Genomic DNA, 24,404 nt, shown 5'->3' with positions numbered 1-24,404 from the left:
CTTGGTGGCTAAAATTGTTGCAAATTTTCAGCACCTAAGGAGACACTAAAGTTCGTCTTATTTTTCCTTACAATAGGAAATACTCTTTCACTGTTACTGTTGCTCATCTCCAACTAAGAAAGACAGGTTATGTTCAACAAGAAAGCTCACAAACAATGCTTCAGCATCGGAACATGTAGGGCTTGAGTAGGTGACTTAAAATACTCCAAAACTGATATCTGACGGGGGTGCTATAGCAGTATGCTTTTTCAAATCGTTCCGTCACATGCCTACAGGTTGTTGCCTACAACTTATGTCATACATGTACTATATAATAATATTACTACATGCTACACGTATGACAGGTAAATTGTAAGCAACAATACCAGTCGCTGTGCACATTCCCAATTGTAAAATTTGCGGCACACTATTGTGCAGAAAGCATAATATACATAGATGTTTGATAGCTGAATGCAAGGCCAAATTGTGGTGTAATCCAATATATACTTCACTTTTTGTGGAATACAAATCTTTTTCATTGGAGGTGAAAACATTTTAACTGCAGTGTAGCTTAATTAGGATTAGCCTACGAAATGGTATTAATCCAGAAGATAAAACGTCGAACAGTGAACGATTAGTGGTGTCGGTGCATGCGCGGATAACTGAACTCTAGCAAATTACGACACATGCTAATCTTTCAATATCTCAAAAATTCCAACATTCGAAAAAGCTGCCTTCAAGTAGTCTTTGTTTAAAACATAGTTACAGCTGCTACGAGTATGTACATGTGCCATGTAAAAACAAAATCAGTTTGGCTTGGTTTTCTTCAAGAGTATTTTTAAAATGTATGTTCTAAATATATATTATATACTTTACAATGCTTGCTACATGGCTTACTGTAACACTTGGATCTAGATCTACTAACATCGCAACTAGCAATACGGGACCATTATGGGTATCAGTGACCACTACTGCTATTTTGACTAGCACTTAACGGAATAAAATTTATTTTATTCCCGATTTAAGCCGATCGAGAATTCGTGATTCTTCTGCATGAGGCGTGAATTCATGAATTGCTATCGAGAGTCGTGAAATTCACCCCAAAATCGTGAGGGTTAGCAGGTCTGGGTCATGGGTGACTGTAAATTTTCAAGGTGATTCTCCAAGTAGTTTCAGAGAAATATTGATACACTTGTGCTAACAGAAGGATGAACTAAGGACTGCAGATCATATAAAATACTCTTCTGGTTTCCGTCTAGTACATCTAAAAAAAAACTTTGTTATATTTACACCAATACTTTAATTTACATGAATTCATTGAAAACTATATCTTTACAATCAGTTTAAGCACTGATTCAACTATATACTGTATAGTAAAAATACCTACCATGGGGAGACAATCCCTTGCCAGAACGAGAGGTCACAAATAGGGCAAGCCCAATGTGTGCATGACAAACTTGTGACGGAAAGGGTGTGGGTTCAAATCCTGATTGAATGAGCCTGGGTCAGCTACTGTGGTGTGTCCTTGGGCAAGGCACTTACTACTATTTTCTCTGCACTAGATAACCTACTTGTGCTGGTGTGCCATAAGCACCAAACTAAACCAAACCAAAATCCTTCAGGTGGCACTCTACATTACATACTTCTGACAGAGTGAAATGTGTATGGTAAAGTTGTTTGCATTTGCAACATACACAGTGGAGATAATGTTGGCATACCTCTATGCTACTTTCGTGTACTGTGGCTGAATTTTCTTAACATGCTGTTGTAGGGTTCGACACCATTTATCAGCACCAGATAGGCTATACATGGTGTCCAGTATTAATAGTGGAGGAAGAACACGGGGAAAACCCCGGAAAGAACCACTGACCCACGAGAAGCTATCTGCAAGCTTTCTCACATACCCACATTGGCCAAACCCCTGAGACTCTAACCCATGCTGACAGAGGTGAGATGGCAGTGATCTGTAATGGTGATCACTTTAGACCACTCACAGCCTAGGGTTTTTTTAAATATTGCTGTTGTGGAAAACATGCAACATCTAAGCACACAGCTGATCAAAATGGCTGCTCCAATGTGCTCATAAAATCAGCCTGAACTATTCCAATGGACACTAACGTTAGCAGTTATTAAAATAAGACAAATGTTGCACAAGTAGGCAATACCAGCTTCTGAAAGTGCAATGAATTACAAAATATATATAAAGTGCAATGAATTACAAAATATATATGAAGTGCAATGAATTACAATATATATATATAAAAAGTAAAACAATTTTATCACCTTTGTCACAATTAACTTTTTAAGTCCAGGATGCAAAAATAACTTAGTGAAGCTAGCAGTTTTCTGAAAGAAACACATATGAACAAAGGTCATACTGTATACTCCATAACCCAAATTACACCCATGAATCTAACACCAAAATAAGGGGAATTAAAATGGGGTAAAACTAATTTTAATGATGTGATACTTATCAGTTATGTGCTACCGTAAATGGGTGATTTGGTTCAGCAGCAAAAATGGCAGTGTCTTGGAATGTTGTTGTTGTTATCGTTGTGGGGTTTAACGCCATTTTTCAGCACATGATAGGCTATACATGGCAGCCAGTATTAATGGTGGAGGAAGAACCCGGGAAAAACCCGGAAACAAACACTGACCCACGAGAAGCTACTGGCAAGCTTTCTCACATTCCCACATTGGCTGAATCTGAGACTCGAACCGTCACAGACAGAAGTGAGATGGCAGTCATCCATAACGGAGAGCACTTTAGACCACTAGGCCACTCAGGGCCCCATCTTGGAATGTACATCTTCATCCACATTTAATGTAGATTCCATCATCATGGAAGTAAATGTGTATTTGTGGTCATATTTAAGGTTTTAATACGCTGCATGACACAGTTCATTCTTACTATAATGTTCAAATCAAATGCGCATTCATGTCCTCTGAACCTATCATTCAAATTATTGTGATATTCTGGTTGCTTAGCTTTGTGGTGTTTTAACACTGGAAGATACTGCATGCTTAGGCACTTTGACAAACTTGAAACACCGAAGCCAAACTGACCCAATTTTATGCTGATTCAGTTCTTTTGTAATCCAACCATAATCAATTAATCTCTGATCCTTTCAGAATTATGTCTGATCACATGTAGTATAATCCATGACACCAAACTTCTAACCATGAAGCCAACTGAACCTGCCTATAGAATAAATGGGACATAACTCTTGTTTTATGCTGCATAGCATCCAAAATGTCCTGTCCTGCTTATGCTGGTACACAATCATGTGACCCAGACAGTATTATTGTAAATATACTACAATGGAAGCAAAATGCAAAGAAGAATAAAATAAAGAAATATAAATTTTTAATAAATTTTTTACCTACACAGGACATTTCAGTAAGTGATGAGAGGGATGGTAGGTTGTTCACATGTATACTAATACTAATCATGAGAATGAACTGGTAAACTAGTGTGCAACAAATTTTCCAAAATAAAATAGCAGAAGTAACATTAAAAGAAAATGTGAAATATTAAGATTTGTTACTGTGATAAAACAATAAACTGAATAAATACAAGCCTGCAGACCAAATGTGGCAAGGACAGGGATATTTACTAAATAACAACCAAATAAATTCTCAACAATAATAGTTATGCTAACATTTGCGTGAGGTTAGAACCGTAATGCAAGGTCATACCAAACTAGTAAAAAATGTCAATTGTTATTGAGAGAGCTCAGTTTCAACAGAATAAATTACTGATCAGGGATAAATCCACACAAAAATCAATTACATATAGAAAATAACTCAAATTGTGACCTAAAACATGAAGCAAAGGAAATTTCTCTATGACACAGAATATAAGCAGCCCATAATGACTGTAACAAGAAAAAGAATCAAGGACAGTTCGCATGGGCAAGGCATTTGTGAGTTGGATCAATGGAAATCTTGTTTTCTAGAATCTTCTGATTCACATTAATGGGAGGGTAAATTCTCGTCATATGGTTGGGGTATTTTCCGCCCAAAAAAGTATCAGCTATGCAACAGCAACATGTTTTATTACTGCTATTAAAAATTCTTGTAACAATATCTATGACATATAATGTGTTGTGTTTTTTTAAACAGTCAAGATAACCAGTAAGGAAAACTTGGGGAAATGTTTTTTCTTTAAAAATCAAATCCTCTACAAGTACAAAACTGTAGACTGCAACCTTATATGCCAGACAAATTAGTTAAAGCAAATAAGCATGACACATTAAACTTTTAGGCTGGTTTATTATCCAGAAACTGCAATTAAAACATTATCTATATAATTTAGAATAAAGCATGTTGAAATGAATGGTTCTTCCTTTTGTCACAATGAATCATGGTCTTCTTTGTCCACAAGACAGCAACCACACATCCATATGTCTCATTACATTCAGTCAGCCGGAATCTAGGTGGGGAAAATAGTAAAACATTTAGATAAGTTTTGCACTGTAAATATACAACCCTTTCAGTCAATAACCTCTGGTTGTTACTGTTCAGCATGTTAATCAATAATATTAATCAAGAAGTTTAGTGTGTCATAGTTAATAAAGAAAAGAGGGAGTCATGAAAAGATGACATACAGTTAGTCATAATAAAAAAAAAATTTAAGAATAGTTTGAATAACCTCATAATTTCATTACACTCAAATATTTGATGGCATTCGTACTCATTTTTAAAGTCCTGCAGAAACCATTTAAACTGCAAGGACTGTGAAATTGTCACTAATGTCATGGATTTCCCAGCATCAGTAATATGATGTTTGATGGTTGCTATGAAACGACTCTATGGTCATAAACTAAGCAACAGACAGAAGCAAAACCAACAAGTTCGTAAAACTTGACAAATAATTTAATTATCAATGTTATAAAATGAACATGTGTGAAAAACAGTAGGATGAACTGAATCCAAAATAATCCTAAAATAGTTCTATCTGAGTCCAAAAGAATAAAATGTTCCAAATGAGTTTTAAATCCTCATATGTAAAGGTCTGCCAATAGTCCCGATGTATCAAAATGGCATTGTCCAAAACTCCTTTGAATAATTCACAACAGTCACCTGAGTAATAATTTAGTCCAAGAAGCACTTTATAGATCCAATGAATAATTTAAACAAATGTTTCCTATCAAAAAATATCTAAACACAACATAAAATATGTCTCAGACTGATAAGTGCTGGAAACACATTTAGCTACTACTCCTATGTAACAATGTGTAAATATCCCACAATGTAAAAAAAAAAAAAAAACACCAGTATTAATGGTGGAAGAAGAACCCGGGAAAACCCCGGAAAAAACCACCGACCCACGAGAAGCAACTGGCAAGCTTTCTCACATACCAACATTAGCCGAATCCAAGACTCTAACCCACACATACAGAGGTGAAATGGCAGTGATCTGTAATGGAGAGCGCTTTAGACCACTCGGCCACTCAGGGCCCCTCTCAAATTGGTGGTCCCTCAACTGAGGTCATCACATTATATACAAAAGTACACTTAGGATGTTACAGCAAGGCTGTGTCTTAATAATATATAAAAATTAGGCTATGTAATTATATAAAATGAAATTAGAACTGGTCCTTATTAAACCCAAAGACTAAAATTTAGTGAAATAATTCAACTGGCAATGGAAAAGACAGATGCATGACCATATTGTATTATAAATGAGACACTTGTATGGTGAGGGAGTTTATAATGAAATACCACTTTACATCAGTAAAGCAAGAAATAGGTCCTAAATGACAGGTAGTCAAAAACGAAAAACCTGTGGTCTTTCATTATTCAAAGATGGCATAAATGTTACAGCAATGGACTGCTGAATATAATCTTAAAACTAATCATCTTTACCATTTCTCTCAAAAAACATAAATTTGTCACACTGAATAAATAAATAAATAAATAAATAAATAAATAAATAAATAAATAAATATTTACCATACAAGCAAAATGCTGGAAATTTGAGTCATTCTGTTTTTTTTGTGTTGTTGACTGCCACATAGTGATATAATACCACCAGAAGAAACAGTGTCACTCCCAAAGCATTTGCAAACACTGCCAATTGCACGTCTGTGATCATTCTGTAAGTAAATTAAAAAGTATTTTTAAAGCCAATAAATGGCCAGAAGACCAGAGTATAGGACTAGATTTGAAAACCATTGGTGAAAGATGTGGTTCTCATGCTATAAAAACCTGTTTAATTTCTATGTAAAGATTAATGGACAAAAATATTTGACAAAAATAAACTTTTATATGTAATATATGACCTTTCCTGTGGTGTGCCAAAACTGACAAGGTGAACAAGCCAAGTTGTTATCTCCAGCCTACCACAGTGAGGTCACAAAAAGTTCACAATAAAATCTGTCAGGAGTACAAAACTTTTAAGTTAAAGAGCAGACATGATAATTACCTAAATTTCATTACCCTATCTCAAAAGGGCATTAGAGATAAAGTGCAGAAATGATGTACAACAGAATTCATCAAGTAACCTTGACCCTGAAGATAAAACCTTGACTGTGATACACAAGATACTATTAAACTGAGAAGTATAAGTGTGTCATGGTTGAATCCTGTATCTCGAAGCTTTTATGATATAAAGCAGAAACATGAGATGCATTTGAACATGACCTTAACCTTAAGGGACCTCAAATATGGAATACGTGTGTGTGTGATTAGGATTTTTATTGTAGCTTTAACAATTTTTCAGTCATATCACTATGATGTCTGCAGTGTGGCAGTTTACAGTGATGTCTAGCATGATGGCATGATGTCCCACCCAGTCACATTATCCTGACACCGGGCCGACGAGTCCTAACACTAACCTCTTAATGCTGAGCGCTAGTGAGGCAGCTGTTAGTACCATTTTTGTAAGTCTTTGGTATGACTCTGCCGGGGTTCGAACCCATGACCTTCTGCTTCCAAGATGGATGCTCTAACCACTAGGCCACTGGTTTGTTCAAACAAACTAACATGGAATGCATTATCTCTTCTAGTGACAATACACATGTATATCAAGTCTTATCCATTTATCTTAAACAGATCTTAAAGTAAACTGGACAGTGTAAATGAAAACTAAAATATTGATATGTAATCTTCACCTCGAAGAATGGACCACCAATATGAAATCGGACACAACTTCTAGTAACTGTATATAGTTATACCACGTTTCATCACTTTATCTCAGTGGAAAAGGAAGTGGAAAAGAGAGCATCTGGGGAAATTCAACATATTATACCATGACACTGATCCAGAAGCTTGGATCCAGTATTAAACATGACACAGCTAACAATGACATACCAGTATACCAAGCTGCATCTCTTAACTTTACACTGATATAAAGTTATCGAGTAGAAAAGAAAGTAGGAAGGAAATTTAAAATATTGAGCAATGACCTTGGTCCTGATTGATAATCCTAATGAAGTTCACAAGACAACTTCTATGATATGCAAGTATACCAAGTTCATCCTTTAAACACAAGGTTCTAAAGTTGTTGAGATGAAGGAAAAGTAAGATAACAACTTTAAATCCTGACCTTAATCTTCAAGATAGAACCCAGTGGGGTACTTGATATAAATTCTAATGATGATGTATACAAATGCCAATTATATGACTTAATATCAATGGCACAAAATTATGGATCAGAAAGGGAAGTATGATGGAAACTTAAGTAATGAACAATACTCTTGAATTTGAAGATAAGAACCTCAATCTATAATGCAGCAGCACATGTTCTAGTGGTGATGTATGACCATCAAATGACTCTAAAGTCTTAGAGTAGATGGGAAACTTAAAATACTGTCATTTCATCGACAATGAAGATAAAATCCAAATATGATAAACGGTAAACCTTTTAAAAATGATGTACAATTTATACCAAGTTTTATCCATTAATCTCAAATGGCTATGAAGTCGCAGAGTAGAAGGGATAGTGTGAAAGAAAACACAACATACTGAGCTAAGACCATCAGATGGGAGATCAGACTCAAAATATGGCATGCAACACACTTTCAAGTGATAACAAATAAACTTATACAGAAATTCTTCCATTATGATCCCCAAAATGGTACAAAACAAACCTTCAGGGTCACAAATGCTACATATACATGTGTCTGACAGTTCCTGTTTTGCTGTGAATATCGGAACAGCCAGATAAATAAAGGGAAACTGATGCTACTTATACATGTGTATGACATTTCCTGTTTTGCTGTGAATATCGGGACAGCCAGATAAATAAAGGGACACTGATGCTACATCTACGGACACTGATGCTACATTTTCATCTGTCTGACAATTCCTGCTTTGCTGTGAATATTGGGATAGCCAGATAAATACAGGGAGACTTGAGCTACATATACAGGTGAGAGGTTTTGTTCTGCTGTGAATATTGGGACAAGCTGAGAGTCTGAGATTGTCAAAATATTTTCATTTTCATCTGCTCAGATTGGGTCACTGTTGTAGGAAGCTATCCATTGTATTCAAACCTGTTTCTAGAGATCTTTTCAATGGTGCATAATTATAGACAACTGGGAGAATGCTGATTAGCCAAAAGAACCCGAAGATGACCATGCTGTGACCCCAAATGTTTTAATTGAAATTTTTTAATAAAATCAAAATAGTTTTATTCAAAGTATGAGCAACATTTAAAAGAAAATGCATTACAACATTCAAATAACAGAAATAATGATATTATGAAACCTTCTGTTAACATATAAGCCCTTTCAAACAACTAGATTACAACTGCTTTCACTTCTGTTCTTCCATGCAATCCAATAGGACTTGCATGTACAATCCAATAGGACTTGCATGTACAATCCAGTAGTACTTGCATGTACAATCCAATAGGACTTGCATGTACAACATCAAGGCATCTCAAGAGGGCCTCATGTGGATCTTTGATTAGTAGGGATGTGCAGAACTGGAAAATAATTATGTGTAGAAATTTTAATCTATATAGTCTTTATTTAATCCAAGGGAGGCTACAAGCCTACATCTTTTCTTTTTACCATAAGAGTTAAATTACTTACTTTACATGTGTTAATAGTATTAGTGTTGGTATCGTTTGTAGTAATGTTAGAAATGTGTAAGGATTGGTTGTTGGTTTTTTTTCATCATTTGGGGCATTTTCTCTTAGTTTGAACAACATCTTGTGTGTAACCTCATTCACAAAGGATAATATTCTGGGAAATCAATCATAAAGTAGACATTTTTTAATTTATCAAGGTTTAAAAGTTCTTTGTAAATGTTAGTTTTTTGCTGTACATTAATTGTCATCGTTTATCATACTGAGTACATGATGTAAGTCAATGTCATCAACAATTTCTATTTGCAAAATTTAATTATTTTTTACTTCTATCTTTTGTACATTCCTGTTTAAATTTCTAAACTGTGTGCACATATTGTTACTTGCATTCAAGTTAGTCTGAAGAATTATTAACACATTAACCCCTAGCGACGAGTTAACATGGCAGGAGGTAGTAGCCTACTGCTGAGCTCAGTAACGTCATGGTCATGCATGATACACTAAAGTGGGTGGTATTATAGAAAGGTAGACTGATGTAGCTCTACAATGATACCAAATAATCTGGAATTTCTAGTTGCACTACAAAATACACAGGGAAAAACCTCAATTTTTTTCTATCCAAAATTGGCCCGTGGTTGGAATCTGATTTTGTGTCCGGATTTTAGACTTTTTGGTCTCAGATCTAAGGCAAACTGATATGAACTGCAAACAGACGCATGAACCTTTGCAAAAAGTAGGATAGGATGAGCATTTGGACTAAAGAGTGGTCTCGATACAAAAATAATGTGTCCGTTTAACAAAACAAGAAAGAAAAAGAACTGGAACTTTTACCCTTCTGCTCATGCACGAGCCAAATAGCCAATGAAAAACAATGTTTCTAACACAACTAGGCAGTTTGTTATTGAAAGATCACCTGGGATTTGGTGTTTTCAGATGCATTCAGAAATAGCTTTCAAAATGTGTTTCCTACTCAAATTTCAGATGAAAATGACAAAAACCTCCAGGGGTTAATGTTTTAACATGCTCCAGAATCAAAGACAGAATGAATGTATTAATTTCCTGCTGGTCAGCACTGAACTCCAATAAAAGCTTAACATATTCATTAAGTTTTTTGTTCAAACGCATTACGTGAAATTTACGAAACATCACTTCTATCTGATGATATTGTTTGATGCAGATGTGTTAAACAGTTCTGCAATGCATCCTTCAAACCTTTATAAACTGTCTTCACAATGCTTTCAAAATGTCATCACAAATTTGTGACATAAAAAAACTTGTAACGTGAACTTTGTCACTGTTAAAACAACCAGATAAAGTATCAGTACCAGTTTACTACTGTACATACCAACATCAGATGTTTATATTGACAATTCATTAGGTTCTGTGCAAACATAAATGATTGTTATGAATCACTGCGAAAGAGGTCTTGTTCAAGCAACCTAAAGCAGCACCTTCTGTCCAGTGTGCCACAGACAGTTAAGAGCAAAAATTGCCACTCACATGCTTTGTGCATTGTTCTTGTACATTAAGTGGGTGCAATCATGGCCATGTCAAGCAGTATCATAGGAAAATGGTCTGGCATACATTAAAGGTATGATATCAGGCCAAACTTTGGATAGGCATACAAAGTCAAATGCCAGAGCTAAAGATCAGTATCAAATGTATTATGCTACATGAAATGTAGCTTGAAATATCAGTATTGATTCTTAAATAGGTTGTGCAAGAAAGGAGAGAAGGGTCTCCTTGTATAAATTTATACTAATGTATGCCTGACAGTTAACTTTGTAAGCAATGATACGAGACCCTGTGATTGACACCCGATGTTTACAATGCCAATTCATTAGTTATCATGCAAGCATAAGTGTGCACTTACCTATATACCCACCATGTTGGCACCCTCACTGCATATGAAAAAACTGCCAGACAATAATACAATCACAATACAGTGTGTGGTGAATGTTTCTGTTTAAACAACCCAATACAGCATCCCCTGCCAGTGTGCCAGCATCCCATGTCAATGTGTCAGTTCAGAGCAAAATTGGCCTGATCAGCCACTCACATGCTTAAGGAAAAAAGGCCATTTTGTGATGTCCTGGTCATCGTCAAACTTTAAGGACTTACAAATGATGTTTCTGAGCTAGTAGTTTTTGAGTAAATAATATTTAAAAAAACTAGGTTATACCAGGAATCAGACATACCATCGATACATCAATAGGCACAGGTTTGGGGGCATTCTCTTTATGACATCACCAGCATCCATGCACACTAGAGTGAATGTCATCAGTTGTTGTTTTTATGTGGTTTAATGCCATTTTTCAGAACAAGATGAGCTATACATGGCTGCCAGTATAACTGGTGGAGGAAGAACTCAGGAAAACCCTGTGCTAATGGCAAACTTTCTCACATACCCAAATTAGCCCAGCTGGAGACTCTATCCCACACAGACAGCAGTGAGATAACAGTGATCTGTAACAGTGAGTGCTTTAGACCACTTTGGACCAAAAACTTAAAAAAATGGTACTAACAGCTGCTTTGCTAGGTGTTCAGCATTAAGAGGATAGTGTTGGGACTAGTCAGAATGGTGTCAGGATAATGTGACTGGGTGGGACATCATGCTATATGTCTGTGGCAAGATGCCCCAGTGTTAGACATCACTATAAGCTAACACACTGCAGGCATCGTAGCGATATGACGGAAAAATTGTTAAAGCTACGTTAAAAATCCACATCGTACCCACTTAGACCTCTTGGGGCCCCACATCTGTAATTCTACGTTAAGTCATCATTATTAACTACCATTTTGTGCTAGATATCATCTCATGTGCTAGATATCATCTCAAAATATATTCCAGTTCTTGATTATACAAGTAAATCTCATGTTTACTTGTTTGCTATCATTTATCATTCATAAAAGCTGTAGGTAAATGAAACGAAGAATGGCCAATATCACCCCCACCCGGACCCCACCACCACCACAATAAGCATCATCTTGTTCTACAGTTTTGGAAAGGTCCAACTGCTAGAACGGGAATAAAACCAGTCGTCTATCCTTTAGATAAATGTTTTTAACGGATGGATACCTAGACTACGTTTGCTAATTAAAAGACTAATGGCCGAGTTGAGGTGATGTGCGTGTAATAACGCCTTTTCGATCAGTGAAACTTGCGGGTATTAAAGTGCAAATAAACACTGTGTGTCAGGGAGAGAGGGTGATAGAGATTTTCTAACATCAGTCACAGAAAAACAATATATCTTCTGTAAGTTATACTACCTTGTGCGATATAAAATTCTAAGACGAGCTCTAACGCCGAATTGTGGATTATACGTGTCAAGGGAAAGAGGCACACTTGATTTTATGCTTCCGATTGTACAAACAAAATCTCTATTAAATTCAGTGACTCTTTTCTGTATAGTAGTAACTTCTTATTTGAATACATTTGTTAAATTCGGCGAACTCATGTATTTTAAAACATTTCTGGTAATATGTAACAAAACGTGTATTACTCTTACAACAGGTATGGAAAAACACACACACACACACACACACACACACACACACACATATATATATATATATATATATATATATATATATATATATATATATATATATATATAGGTGACGACTAGTATTATTTTATGTTTCCTAATCTTATTTTCATTTCTTTATTAAGTTTCAGTCTAATTCCATTTTATTTGACAGAGATATAATTGAATCTGTCTTACATCACCAAGTGTTACATAACGGCTCTGAATGAATCTGTGTTGTTGATAAATAACTTTCCCAACAGTTTGGCATCTTTTAAAAATCTGGGAAGACATTTTATGTAAAATGCAACATCAGCTTTCGTTTATCTCGACACTTCATACATACATACACTTTTGCATATGTTTAGTAATTTTAACTTGACACAGCTGAGAATGTTTTGAAAATTAACTCTTTGTATAATAGCTGAATGTATATTGGGTGGATTGTATTATCAGTTCGTCCACTCGTTTGTCTGCGTGAACTGACTGACGGGTGAGTGACAGTGCGTACCGGTTACCTATTTACGGATGTATGAATAGACTGATGGAAGGATGGATCAATGGATGTATGAAGTCGTGATAGCAAATTAAACACATTAAAACAAATTTACTGATTCTGATTGTATTTTTTTAAACATCGCATACGTAGACAAAAAAATCCGTCAAAAGATAGAATTATATTTCAACGACTAACTGTTCTTTATTGTGTGGAGTTTTGTGATTTAGCACTCAAAATCGATTACTGAAGATAAAGCACTTTTTGAGAAGTGACATATTCTGATCCCTAATTGAGCTGTTTTTCATTTCTTAAGATACTTTGAATTTCTAAGTTACATGGTTCAAAAAAAGAAAAAGAAATAAAAGGACGCCACGGAGCAGAGTCTGGCGGATTGTCGTTGCATTTTCTTATCATAATAAAGTACACCATATGAGTGGAGAATTCACTTCCGGCATATTAATTGGCCAATCAAAACAAGGAAAATCCCCACTTAATGTGAAGGACAAAGCATGTGGCGGGAGATCCCTTCTAAATATGGCTCAGTCTTTGTATCAATGAAAGTAAACACGCGGTCTCACATGGTCATTGAGGTCTTTGTTTACATGCAATGTCCATTGGAAATAGTGTGCATTCTTAAGTTGGGAAAATGTGTTTCTATTCATGGAATTTTTTGCTATAATAATTTATAACTGTCAACATAAAGTTTTGGAGCTGTGCCCATGTTTGAGAAGTTGGATACGCTTCAGTGCTTGTTCTTACTACGTACTGGATAATTGGATATATTGTGTATATTTGTGGTAATTCATTCACATGTTGTGACCTTCGATTCTCAGGGTAGGTGTGCACTATTAAGAATGTTGTTTGAATTATGCAGCGATGCACGATGCATTTTATAAAGATACCAAGATATGTAAAGTTTCACAAAAGAAAAAGATAAAAAACCAGAAAGGTGAGCATACATTTTTTAAATACAGTTTTTATAGTGAAAGTTATGAACCGTTGTATGCATGGTAATTAATGTATTAATTCTTACAGCCTGTAATGATGCAATGTTAAATGCTATATTTTAGAGACTTGACAATATATACCGAATAAGTTCTGTGAGACGTTAGTTTCAGTAGTTGCTAATTACAAAGGCATTGTTCTGATAGCGCCAATATGCTGCAGATGACGCACGTGCATACATGTACACTGGGCAGGCACATGTACACACAAAGTGCTTTGTTCTTGCAGCAATGCAAAATTTGCCTAGAGCATGGTAGACAAAGGTAATGGAAGTATGTTCACTTCGTGTCTAAAGCGGTGCATTTCTATCGTAAGGTAAGCAATCACTATATTTGTGAAATCTTAGACAGTTTCTACAAAAAGCTGTTACAGGTAAACCGTAACGAATAGCAAATGCTTATTTTTTCTTGTTCAGATTTTTAATTAGTCATCAAAAATGTTCGGAGACACTTCTCGTAAAAAAGAAAGAAAAAAAGAAAGCTGTAATTATTATAAATAATTATAATTTATCAAGAAGATCAGTAATTTTAGGAGCAGATATCAGAAATAAAACAAGTTGCATATTTGTGTTAAATAATTTATGCTGAGAATTTTTTTCCATAAACTTGCACCTGCACATTTTTTAGTTTAATAATTAGTTTCATTTAAATAATTTTTATTTATTGCACAAAATAATGTATATTCCCCATATTTTACACTGAATGCATTTACATCTTATTTTGATATTTTTAAGGAAATAAAGGGTATATATAGAAAAATTCTAGAAAAGGGTATTGATTTAAAAAGTGTGACACGTACGAATGTATGTTTATCCTATTACTAATAATGTTGTTCCTGTCCTGTTTTTAAAATGTGCTGAACTCTAACCCCCACAGACGAAACCATGCCATTTTTAGGGACTGCAATCATAAATATCCATAGGTTTAATACACAACATAAAATTTTACCATCCGTCAATTTGGCAACTTTCCTCCATATTTTTTTACTTGCAGTATAAATATTAACATCAGTACACAAGTGAAGTACATACCGAAGCCCGTTGTCACCAGATGATAATTTGCATTTAGAGACCAAAATATGTTAAGGTCAAAGAAAACAAATATCTTTTCTTGAAAAAAGAATTAAATTCCCTCTCTCCAAATAAAATGCCAATACCTTACAATGCCCATTGGTCTGGGGACAACACTGGCTAATAAAGTAAAAATTTATTTCAAAATGAGGCACCTTTTGACATAGGGAGAGCTACAAGTCCACGAAGTCAGGACAATAAAAAATTTCCAATTCAAATCAATAACCAGTTGATTGAACAAAGCTATTGATTCTGGAAAATAAATATGTTTTAAAATAAGCTGTTGTTCATGCAATTTTTTTTAAGTATTCAGGTCCTGAAAGTAGTAATGATATCTGAAATGTGTGTGAACAGTTAACATTTTCAACATTAGAATCTTTTTCTAAAACCTTTAATATTTTAAAATTTGTTCATTGCCAAATACATTTTTCTGCAGGACAAATAATATTTAAAAGCACTTCAGTTTTATACAGAATGAATGTTGGAGTTTTTAAGTATACCAATAGATATAGTACATGACTATTTTACTAAAGAATCTGTGGAGTCATTGAAAAGATAACAGATCCTGTTAATGTGCTAAAAGTTCATTGTATTTTTTTTTAGATGGTGTCAAACAACAATAAAACAATTATGTTAAAGTGAAGAGAAAAATACAAGGCACTAAAAGGAAACAATAATTCAAAGAAAAAGTGTGAACAAATATTTTCCCTTAAATTTAAAAAAAAATTCATCGAGGACTTAATATTGTTTAATAAAATTTATCCTCAGTAAATGATATTACATTACACTGTTTCTAAATGTACATATTAGAAGGATTATTAATTAGGAAGGGTACATGCAATTAAGAACTGCACATGCCAAAGCAAAGAATGAAATTATTCCACAGACTTGTTGACAATGATTAAGTTATATTTTTTAATTAAGTTTTGTGTAGAATAATTGTGAGTGTTGACTTACTTGTTCTGGTGTGATTTTATTTGATACAAAAATATTTTAACAAGATGAGTAAATGGATAGTATTTTTGCTTGATTCAATGCTTGTTACTGAATTATCAGGTAACTTGGATCTAATTATGAAAACTTTTCTGTGTGCAAAAATATTCATTTTCACTAGTTTTCTTTAGTGCTGTGTTTATTATCCAATATTATATGTGACATTGCTTCTTATATATATATATATGACATTTTCGCTGAAGAGAAACTACTCAACATGGCATAAGGGAAGTAACTCGAATTTTGTTACCAGTCAATATGTAGGAGTTGCCTCCCTTATATCATAGTAGCGCTTTTGGACATGTTCACATACTATTATTTTTCTTGTTGAAACATGAATTATGGTAGAATTATATGAAATAGAGGGAGTTTTCTGTTGTAGTGTTAAAACATGAGTTATGGTAGAATTATATGTAACAGAGGAAGTTTTCTGTTGTAGTGTTGAAACATGAATTATGGTAGAATTATATGTAAAAGAGGAAGTTTTCTGTTGGAAACTTATCAACATCCGAGTTCATTATTGTGTCTTAACATCTGATTATCTTTTTTGTGTGTTCAAAACAATGATTTGGTGTGGATTTATCATTTTTTACACTTATCTACAACTGAACATTTTATATGTGCCAGTAATTGGTATATATAAGGTAATAATTATATTTGTTGTTACAGTCGTACATGTCTTACAGGACACCAAAAAAAATGTTTGGTCTCTCAACACATGGTGCCTCACAGAGCAGTGGTCTTTCAAGACAGGTTTTAAAGACTGATTGTCATATAGCATTAAGTTTGTACTTGCTTGTTTCATTATACAAAATGATCAAGGATGCATATTATGCAAGTCACATCCTGTAAAATTGCATTCAGCTTTAATGACTCCAAATTCACACGACAAGAGTGTCTAAATTAACACAACAAGAACCCCTTGAGTGTCTAAATTTACACAAGAACCCCATGGATGTCCAGATTTGCACTTTAAGAAGTATATGGATGTCCAAATGCACAGTACAAGAACCACATGGGTATCTGAATTCACACAAGAACCACATGGGTATCTGAATTCACACAAGAACCACATGGGTATCTGAATTCACACAAGAATTGGAAATATTTGTCACTACATGAACATAACTTTTTTTCAGTGAAAAGCCCATTCCAGATTTTCAGAAGTTCAGAACATGCAAACAACAACAGTGACAAACAAAAAGCTAGACACATCAATGACAGTGAGATACAACAGTGACAGTGAGATACATCAATGACAGTGAGACACATAAGTGACAGTGAGACACATTTGCAGCTGCACTAGCAGCAAGAACAATTATTTCTTTGAATATATAGATGGAAAATGATTTTAATTTGTTCAGATATTGTTTCCTTCACAGAAAACCTTTATGTTGATGGTGGTAATAATAATAATGAGGACTTTGTATAGCGCCTAATTTTTTCAAGCTCTAAGTGCTTTACATTAGACAACACCTATAAGATAAAAAAACATATATAATGATATGATTACAGAAACAAACACCATGAAATTAGAAAACAAAAAACATGCTGAGAATATTTAAGGTAGGAAACGTTAGGTCTTTAAGTTTGTTCTTGCAGTCAGAGTAAATGAGTTTTGAGAGCACTCTTGAATGGGATCACTGTGTCTAAGTTCAATGGGCAATTCATTCTACGTTGCTGGGCCCTGGTATGCAAAAGAACGCTGTCCATAGGACTTTGTTTTCATAGTGGGAATAATGAGTATATGATTTTCAGAAGAGGAGCGTAAGTATCTCGCTGGTGTGTACGCATGGGTGAGATCGGATAGGTATGTTGGACTACTGTCCATCAGTGAAACGTAGCACAGAGAACATATTTTGTGTTTGATTCTGGATCGAATGGATAGCCAGTGTAGGGTACAGAGCAGCGGGGGAGGTGTGCTCTGATCGTGGTACGGTAAGGATGATCCGAGCAGCTGTGTTTTGAAGTTTCTGGTGCAGATATTGAGATGCATCAGACAGAATTGAGTTACAATCGTCCATTCTTGAAAGTACTAATGAACACACAAGTGTTTTAGTGGCATAAACTGAAAGATATTTGCGAATGGAGCTGATGCGTCTCAGCTCAAGATATGCAGCCTTGCATATGTTCATGACATGTTGGTGCAATGTGAGAGTACTGTCCAGAGTAACACCTAGGTTTCGTACTGATTGTGTGAATTTAATGTTGGTGTTGCTGATATTTATTGCTTGAGGTAAAGGATGTGAATGAGAAAGTCTTGATGTTTAATATTTTTTATTGTAGAGGAAATTAATTATTATACCACATATAGACATTTAAAATATTAACAAAAACCTAAACATGATACAGGGTGTGATAAACACAACAAATATATATACAGAATAAAGTAATTTGAAAGATAATAAAATAGAAAAAAGTATATAATAACATTTTTAAAAAGAATATAATATTTGAAGTTCAAACTGCATTCTCTTTGCTCTCAGAGGAAGTGTGTAGCAGATATTATTAGTAGGTTTGCCTATTATAAATTGACAAGTGCTTGTGTCTGTACAGTTAGCTCATGATTGTAACAAATATAATGGAATATATTATCAAAATGATAACATTTGTATTCCATACCTTTGTATTTAGAATACTACAGGTATTTGACCTGACTCAAAATCCATTGGGGCAAAGTATCACATGATCACTCTTGATGAACATTGTCATCACATCAATTGTATACAGGGCCTAATGGTCCATAAGGAGAATCTATATCACAAGTATCTAGAACATTACTGTAATCTGTGCTTCACTGTCTGAAAATGCCTACCATCCCGCTAGCTGTATAATTAACTGTTCTTGGACTGTGACCATTATCTGTGTCTGATGAACTGAAGAAAAAAAAATATTGCTCAAATTTGGATGAAAATTATTCGGTTTTTTGAAATATTTTGAATTTGTAAACCAACCTTCTGCACCTTGACGATAACATAAGTGTTAATCAGTGCCATTAATTTGGAACTCCAAACGTCTCTTGGTAATCATGACTAGTTTGATCCAAATGCATGCTGAATGGTATGAAACAGTATCCAGTATAAACTGATTTATCCATCCAAAACTAGAAGAGTGTACAGGATCACTGTAATCATCAAACACCTTGACTAAAATATTGCAGGAATAATATTAGTGAAGCCATTTGCTTGGAATGAAAATGGGTATGATTGTATTTGCACTGAGATATCATACGTACTCACTTAGAAGACATGTCCAGCTGCAAACTGCACAGACCTGGATCTGCCATCGCATACTGCACCAGCAGGTCTAGTTCTGTGCAGTTTGTTAGGAGTAATCAGTATAACAAACAACGTAGACCCTGACCTACATGTGCATACAGCAGGTCAGAATTGTTGTTGTTTGCAATTTGACTTGACTTCTAAGTGAGTATGTACGATACTGTAGATTGACTTATAAGTGAGTATACACGATACTGTAGATTGACTTATAAGTGAGTATACACGATACTGTAGATTGACTTGTAATGTGAGTATAAATGATACTGTAGATTGACTTATAAGTGAGTATATACGATACTGTAGGTTGGTTTAAACATTCTGAATATTTCAATCAACTGACTACTTTTCTTGAACACTTTAGCTTTTATTTAGTGAGATTTACACAGAAGTGCAAGTCTTATGTCTTAGAAAACTATAAATACAACACCTGTTTTATAGTCATATGTTGTAATTTATTTAATTTGTATTGCTCACCCTCATTCAAATCACTTTGCATATTCTATTGTATTTAGGAATATTGCATGCATTTGACCCATTAAACATTGGAACTTAATTCAATGTTGGATTTGAAAGTGAGCATGAAATAACATACATTTTTGGTTGAATTATGTTTTTTGTGTATTTGATTTCTGATTTAATTCTACATCAGAATGAGGCTTACCCAGGGGTTTTGTATCAGATGGTATGCAAGGTAGAGATAAATGGCAATAACATTGATTTCATAAAGAAATTACCGGTAAATGAAAATAAAAATCCTGTTGTGTACCAAAAGGGGGATTATTTACTGTCTGTGCTTTGCAACCTGTCTTTGCTGACTTGGAAGACCTCCCCCAATTGATATACTGTTTTTTGTTTTTTTTTAAGTAGCCAGTGTAAAGTAAGAGTAGCCAAGTAAATTACCTGGCTCCTGGCTGATAAGGAAAGACCTGTTACATGTATTGATTTTATTTTCGTACCTGTTGACATATTTGACTACTAGCATGAACCTATTACTTGCAATTTGCAAGGAATTCATGTATTGACCTTGAGTGACACACGCATGCAGAGGTAATTTCAGAGTAAATTGTATCAAAAATATATTTTCCAATTAGCTTTGTAATTGGCATCCTCTTCCCACCAAAATAAATTTTGATGTGGGATACCTTAACCTCAGCAGTATTCTTTTTTTTTGCACTATCGTGCTTATAAAAAATATTATTAAATATTTTACCACCCAATGCAAGCAGTTAATTTGCCATGAGTTAGTCTGATTAATCAACCCCCCAAATCTGTGTTGATGCTGATAGATGATATGTGGGTCTGATGTGACCTGTTTATTAAAATATATAATTTTGCTGCATGCAAATCTTTCCAAACAAACCTGCATACACTTTATACACATACCGCTAATTGGTAACAGCCATATCAAGCGCAAAATTCAAAACGGTCACATGACAGATAGTTGTGCTGTTACATGTGGATTTAAAAGTCACCAAACATATGACATGCTCTGGAAATACAATGTACACATCACCAAAAGAACTCTACAGCTGATGGTAGCTGCACCGCCACAAGTAATACCAGTAAGTTGATAAAATGTACACTGATGTGTGCATTCACATTTGGATGCAGATAACTGCAGCTTTTGATGAATAGGTCATATCAGCCCCTCGCCCTAAAATCAACATCATCATGGGTGAGGGCTGATTTATTGGCCTAGTCATGAGTCAGTCTCATGAAATGGTTAATTGATAGACCAAACCTTCTTTTAGGAGGTGGTTAAAAAATTGTCTAAATAAATTAACAGTTGAACTGTTTATAGAACATAACATGTTTCAGTTTTAATTATTTTTTACTTTTAAATCATTTTAATTTTTAAAAAATTAGGAGTTGTTGAAAAGGTATGTGGTACTTTAGTCTCTAAGGGTGGGTATTGAATTAAAAATTATATTGCAATATATTACAGTATTAAGCAAAATATTGCAATATATTGATTTAAGAAAGAATAACAGATTACTGTTAATTTATTGAAATAAAATGAATGTAAACTGCAAAATGTTATTTAAAATTATTTAATTGCATAATTAAAATACAGTAGAGAAAATGAATACAATGCAGTACAATAGTTGCAGTCTAACAGAAATAGAGAGTTACAATTTAAGTCTTTTATCTAAACAGTTCATAGTTTGTGGTTTACTTTTTGATAAACAAAATGTATAAAACTGCAGATGGGTCTTTTCATTATCACTTTACCCTGTGTAGTTCAAACTGAACTGCCTTGAAAATCACATGATGGAACTTCACATTTTTTTTAAGAAGATAAGAGCATCAACATGATTTGGTTTTAGTGCTGAACGTATTTACTATATTTACAGCAGAGGAGAGAACGCCCTCTCAGAAGGGGCACTTGTTGCTGGGATGCACAAAAAGGATTTAGCATGATTTTTGGATCTTAAAACGGCAATTACTGCACACTGCATTTCAAGAAACCTTGAAATCATGTCATAAGTACTGTTCTATGTAGTGGACACATCAGCTATAAGCTTATGATCCGGTAGACCCAGCAATTCAGCCTGGCTTCTCAGTTTAACTGCTGTAGTTGTACTATGGTGGAAGAACTCAACTATTCTTCAAATCCTGCTGAGGAGAATTTCAGTGCTTCTGATCTTGAGACACTTTTGTGCAGCCAATTAATTGTACATGCATAACACTTGATGTGAAAGTTGCATCCGAAAAGAGTCCCTGCCTTGTCCATGTTTGATGCATTAGCTGATTCAGTAGGTGGTATGGGGATAGACTGTATTTCCCATTCTTTGAGGGCCACAGCAGCTATATTCTTACCTGTGTATTCTCATACATGGGCCTAGTTTGAAGAACATAGTTTATCAGCTTCCAATCCATATCAATGTGAGTTGACGTGACTGTCAGATATGATTCATTTGATCTCGATATCCAACTATCAGTTGTCAATGCAATCTTCTCAACATTTCATAGGTCTTCTGTTACCAGTGTCTTGACTTGAGCATATTTTTGAAGAAATATCACCTCTGCAAACTGCTTTCTACTTGAAACATTATATCAGTGGTCAAGCATATGTAAAAGGTTTCTAAACTCTGGTGAATCCACTATTCAGTATGGAATCATGTCCTTTGTTATAAATCTGCACACCTTGTCAGTTATATGTAAAGCACGAGAAGAATGCGAGGGGTATTTCACACCAATGAGCCCTGGTAAGGTTCTCTGGATTGGCTGCGATGTTTTAGCTTTAGAAAGATCGGAAGTATCTTCACATGATGAACTCGCATTAGCAAGGATCGATGATCTGTTGTCTGTCATCATGTAATTACCACATTTCCCAGCTTGTTCGTGTTGTAGGTTAGATTTGTGGTTCCACCAGAAAACTTAACATGAGTGTCACATAGTCGGCACACGGCAATTGCCTCATCAGTTTTCCCATCCCTTTTACTCTTTTTTAATGCAAAATGAGTCCATATGGCAGACTGCGCTTTTTGAATTTTGCACCAGGTCGTACTCAACCATGCTTGAAATATTTGTAGGTCACGGTCAGTGTCATTTCGTCCTCAGTGTCAGCATGGTGCTTATTTGTTGACAAAGATAAGTTTAAGCTTCAAATGGATGAAGATTAACAGACATGTAACTTCTGATTACCCATGCTGCAACTGCTCAGGAAACGAAATAGAAATGTAACTGAAGCTGATTACGAGATGTAAAGGTATTGAATTCAGTAGGTCAGTGTCAATCAGAGACTATTATGAGTAGTGAAATATGGCTGATATTAAGTATTAATAATAATAAAGTTCGTTTGGTACTTGTTATCAAAATTTATGTCAGTATCGCACTATATCGATATAAGAAAGTTACATAGCGATTATTGTATCATCGGTTTAATACCACAATATACATGTACCAGTATTCGATATTATTACGCACCCCTATTAGTCCCCTTTTGATAAACAATCATTCAAACTTGTCAACTAATGATTCTTTGAGCATAAAATAAAGTGAATTTATACATTAAAATTAACATTTGATACAACTGGTAATGATTGTAATTAGTATCATGACCAGGGTCCGTATTAAGACATCTAATTGTAAGTATCTTGGCCAGGGTCCATACTAAGACATGAAATTACAACTAGCATCTTGACCAGGGTCCGTACTAAGACATCTAAATGTGATTGCTTGAGTCACAACAATTAGAAAATAATGCAGCAGTGCATGCACATCATCTGTACTCTTTTCAAAATGCTACATTAATTCTTTATTATATCCTTCATGTATTTATAAATTTAGTCGTTGTTTTCAAATTGAGGGGGATTATCCCCCTTGCTTCATGTTTTTGGTATTTATTGAAAATGTTTCAATTTAAATGGTATAAAATACTGTAAAGCACAATCATTGAAAATGCCACAAATCACCGGTTAAAAATATTATATATCACTATAGCTAAATACTGTAAATTACAATGGTCTAAAATACTGTAAATTACAGTGGTTGAAATACTATAAATTACAGTGGTTTAAAATAAAGCAAATTACAATGGTTTACAGTACTGTAAATTACAATGGTCTAAAATACTGTAAATTACAGTGGTTTAAATACTATAAATTACAGTGGTTTAAATACTATAAATTACAGTGGTCTAAAATACTATCAATTACAGTGGTTTAAATACTATAAATTACAGTGGTTTAAATACTATAAATTACAGTGGTCTAAAATACTATAAATTACAGTGGTTTAAATACTATAAATTACAGTGGTTTAAAATAAAGCAAATTACAATGGTTTACAGTACTGTAAATTACAATGGTCTAAAATACTGTAAATTACAGTGGTTTAAATACTATAAATTACAGTGGTCTAAAATACTATAAATTACAGTGGTCTAAAATACTATAAATTACGGCGGCTGTAAATACTGCCCATTCCAATGGTTAATATACTCTATGTAACAATGGTTTTAAATATAATTAATGATCCATATGTCATTACATTGTCGGACCTGGACTGA

The 24,404-nt window shown here is 34.4% G+C and overlaps 1 long non-coding RNA gene across 1 annotated transcript; it reads right to left on the bottom strand.

The window, feature by feature from the left end:
- Positions 1-4,234: 4,234 nt before the first annotated feature.
- LOC149806415 (uncharacterized) lies at positions 4,235-12,375 on the bottom strand. The gene is made up of 3 exons (XR_016420208.1): positions 12,290-12,375; positions 5,938-6,080; positions 4,235-4,414 (listed from the first exon to the last, which is right to left on the bottom strand). It is a non-coding gene; the product is annotated as an uncharacterized LOC149806415 (long non-coding RNA).
- Between the last annotated feature and the right edge of the window lie 12,029 nt (positions 12,376-24,404).

The sequence above is a fragment of the Sinohyriopsis cumingii genome, chromosome 1 (genome assembly GCF_028554795.1).
Source record: "Sinohyriopsis cumingii isolate HCF-2022 chromosome 1, ASM2855479v2, whole genome shotgun sequence".
Lineage (NCBI taxonomy): Eukaryota > Metazoa > Mollusca > Bivalvia > Unionida > Unionidae > Sinohyriopsis > Sinohyriopsis cumingii.
Note: the sequence above shows the minus strand (reverse complement) of the source record. Positions and strands in the feature narration are given on the sequence as shown.